Genomic DNA, 4,547 nt, shown 5'->3' with positions numbered 1-4,547 from the left:
TATATATATATATATATATATATATATATATATATATATATATATATATATATATATATATATATATATATATATATATATATAATTATACTATATATATATATATATAGTATAATTCCTCAATTAAGCAACTTATTTGTGAATTTCTAATTTGGTGACATGCAGCCAATTTAACTATCAGTTGTCAGATAGTTTAACCTGGAAAGACAGGTTTCTGACACTGAAAAACAGGAGAACATACTCCATAGTAATGCTCAAACATTCTCTAGAGGCCTACCTGCCACAGGTCCCATCTGCAATTCAATTAATTGTTTTATTGTATAGTTTCAGTCTGTGAGGTTGCAGTTAGAGATGACAGGTGAAACTGAAGATGAGAAAGATGAGAGATGTTCTTCCCCCCTCCCTTAATAATCAAAATGCAAATATCTGTAGCCCTATCGGGGTATTAGCGCATGTCTGAGGGTGACACCAAGGCTCTAAATTGAAACATGACGAATGTACAGGCTGTGTGTTTTTTATGCTTGTAATGTTGATGGCAGACTCAAAAAAAAAAAAAAAGGCAAACACAAGTGTCAGAGGGTTTTAGTGACAGTGTAGAGCCAAAACTACAGAACACTTCAAAGATGACTGGTAAAGGCTTGATTATATGGTGCAGTGACAAACTGAGAGTTGGCCTCTTGATATATGGCTGTCACTCAAATGAAGCTTGTCCTGAACATGACAGCTTGGTCTCTGAGCTACAGGGTTCATAGTGAATCTGACACACAGCCATGTTAAAATCAAAGTCAATATACTGTAAACTTTATGAGTCTCTAATTAAAAGTAACAGTGTCCAGATGTTTGCTGGTTAAGGTCCTCAGTCATAGTCATTCCAAAAAAGTTAAACAGTTAAAACACAAACCACTGGACTTTTAAGACATTTTACTTCCAATCCAGGAAGCTTTTCATTGAAAAATTTGTGGATTAGCGTTGAATTCGAAGCTTCAGAGAGTAGTCTAACAAAGCCTTGTTATGGCTTAGAAAACATGCAAATTGAACCGAAAGAACACGTCCAGCCGTTGGTAATGGGGAGTTGTTGAGGTCTTTGTTGGCCTGCAATACCCCCTTTGTAACAGGGGAGTTGTTAGGTTAGTTGTTGTCATTGTTGGCCTGGCTGAGCAGGCGAGATGTTTTGGTCCCCTACATAGCGATGGGGGTTGAGATGATTGTGGGAAGGAATCAACTCTATTGCTGCATGGTAGGTTTTTGAGAGCTAGAACCTGAGCCCTCCTCCTCTGTTTAAGGTTAGTTTTTCTCTCTTAATATTAATGGAATTATTCTCACCCCTTTCAAATCACCTGTTTTCTTTGTCTAAAACGTGAACATTCTGGTCTTCAAACAAATGTTCTTTGTCCTTAAGGTTTAGATGGACAGCAGAGTCTTTTCCGGAGAAGGTAGCCGAGTCTGTGGAGAGATTGCTTGGTTTCTCCAATATAAAGATAAGAGCATTCCTCGCTGCATTGAACTGCATACAACACTCCACTCATCTTAGGTCTGGGGGTTTTGTCTTTAGAATGCACTAGTCTCTGTCTAAAGGTGTTGTTTGGTTTGAAATGTATTAAGATTTTGTGTTTGGAGAAAATCCTCTTGAGTTTTTTAAAGACTCCCATATGTTGCTGGACTCTGAAAAACTCAAGAAAAACCCTGTGACCCTACACCGGATAAGCAGAGGATGGATGTATGGATGTATGGATGGAGTTGCCATTGGTGTCTGAGTTGAGCTGGATACCGGTGTCTTTGGAATATCCACAACATTCATCTTGAATATAAGCTTTCGATTTTTTGCGTCCACAGAACAGTACGGGTACTTCCAACAAAGTACATTCAGGAAAGTAGGCTACATGGTTATACTGTACATGCATCAACAATAAACAAGGCGTCAGTCTGCTCAAATAAAAGGGTAAAATAAAAAGCCAATTTTAAGAACATTTTTCAGTTAAAAACTTACAAAATGTCTCTTTTAGTATGGACAGGGAATCTGGTCTCAGCTGATGGGACAATGGCTGTATGCAGGAAAATAATGAAATCTAATCTAAAAGGCTTCAAAAAAATTTCAGTGAGATGATAATAGAAAGAAAGACTGGTACTGAGGTAATGTTTAAAGGCGGATGAATACAAATGCATGACACACCTTTCTGACTTTGTAGATTCTGACTACACTGAGTTATGGAAGACAATCCCCACAGCTTACTCATCATTAAAAATGTTAGCAGACAGAGATAGTTAAGATTTATGTTTGAAGTGCTTTGGCCAGCTTTAAATTTTTCTGTGATTAATGTGCTCATTAAAGATAGTGACAAAGTCCAATCATCAATGTTGTATGCATAATTTCCCTCTTTCAAAGCAGCATTGCAATTACTTTCATTTTTTGGTGTTCAGATGATTTTACACTGTGCCTGAGATGTCAGGGCAGTCTCAAATGTGATCCCTGCCCATACTAATCTGTGGAGCTTTAATCACTCACTGTCATCTAATGCCTCAAGCATTTTTATTCTCACTCTTTGTTTCTTGTCCACGTTCTTGTCTGCTGTAGAAACTCCCAACACTTTGAAAGTCTCCAACTTTCCCCAACCACAGCTTTTCACCTCAGGTGCTCCTTCAGGAGCATGGATGCTTTATGAATAACTTTTTACAAGGATCTTTAATTTTCATGCGAAACACCCACTGTTCCAATACATTTTATAGATGTTCTTGACTTGGGGCAACTCTTTGCAGAAGAAAGTGTTATAGATACAGCTGCACACCATTTACCAAGAAAGCCAGTTTCATCCTGAGCACCATGGACCTCTGTGCCGTATCTCAATGATATTCGTAATTACAAATGCCCACCTCATGATGGTGCCACAGGAGAAGCCGCAGGCGCCTTTGTAATCATTCTGATTAAGATCCATCCTCTCGGGCACACGAACATGAGGACAAAATTACATGGCACTATATTGGTTTGGACCAGAGTGGTGGATTGGATGACACACTGATTGACACCACACTCCCTAAAGCTGCATGGTGGGTACTTCAAAAGAATACTAATACCATCATGTGGTATTACCATTAAAATCATCGTTTGATGAGTTTTGTGCAGGTTGGGAGGATGATTCAAAAGCAACCCAATATCATTATAGTATGAATTTTAGAACTACAAAATGAAAAGGTGGATAAAAGCATAGCAGAGCAATCCGAGGAACAATGACTTGCAAAACTAGTCAGAACTTTCACATCGATGTATGTATCAGGGTTATGTCACTGTTGGAAAGGAAGAGATACAACCTAAGTAGAGGAAAAAAAAAAACAGAAGATGTGAAATGTTCTGTAAAGTAAATAATTGGTATAACAATGTTTTCTTTTAATCAAATGCAAGTTCTTTAAAGAAAATCTCTACCACTCATTGTGTGTTTTGAGAGGGAATTTTTCTTTCTTTTTTAGCTAAATGGCTCATTGGTTGTCAGATATGACAGAGGATATCCATGAAACTTATTTTTGAACTACTGATGGTCTCAGTTGTATGTACAGAATGTCTGGACTTTTAAAAAAAGCCTATTCTAACACGCCTTTAACATTGTTCTTGTTTTATGTATAGGATTACCATGCCCCTAAAAGATGTTTCTTTACTACCGCCTAAGTCTTTTGCTTTCTGTATTTTTTTCTATGGATTGTCCTTTCTTTAGGTCCATCATTCTTCCCACCAAAAGTGAGCAGTTTCCAGAGACCTGCAAAACATAATCAACTATCCTATCACAGTCCACAAATCATAGCATCTCATGTTAGCTTTGTCCCTTACAGTCCTCACATTACTCTTACAAACAGTCCTCACATTACTCTTCCATTACGGCCATTTTTGAAGTGCATAACCAATATTTGCCCTTTAATTGACTCACCTGCCTGGGGTATAGATTTCTGCAGTTGTTTCAAAGCCTTGAGCCATATGACTGCTTCTCTGATTAATGTCCTTATTTCCCCATTTGTCAGTAGAGGCTGATGACCATGTCTTGGTTGGTATTGGCTATAATCTCTCAATCTTTTGATAGATTTAGCAGTTCTCTCTACAATGCTTCCTTTGGAAAACCTGATGTTTTAAAAAAAAAATGTTCCTGGTCTTCCTGTGTGCAGGTGGCACAGTGGTTAGCGCACATGACCAATGTACGTAGGTCTTAGTCCTCGACACGGGCGATCCGGATTCGAACCTGACCTGTGGTCCTTTCCCGTATGTCTATGCCCCTCTCTCATTCCCCCTTTCCAGTCAATAAAAAATGAACCACTAGTGTTGTAAAAGAAAAAAAAGAAAAAAAAATCTGCTCTTCATGATGCTGTTTGTTTACCAGTGTTCTCTAACACATTTCTGCAGCCGTAAAAACTAAAAAGGGATTTAAGAAAAAAAGTGCACTCTCTTCTATTAATTAGAAAACCCTAAGGGCAGCTGTTTGCATTGGATTTTAAAGAAGGATATTAAAAGAAAGGGGACTACATCACAAGCAACATTAAAATAGAACCAATTGCGCTCATGCAACATATTT

This window comes from Cyprinodon variegatus, unplaced genomic scaffold (genome assembly GCF_000732505.1).
Source record: "Cyprinodon variegatus isolate N-32 unplaced genomic scaffold, C_variegatus-1.0 Scaffold179, whole genome shotgun sequence".
NCBI classification, from domain to species: domain Eukaryota; kingdom Metazoa; phylum Chordata; class Actinopteri; order Cyprinodontiformes; family Cyprinodontidae; genus Cyprinodon; species Cyprinodon variegatus.
Note: the sequence above shows the minus strand (reverse complement) of the source record.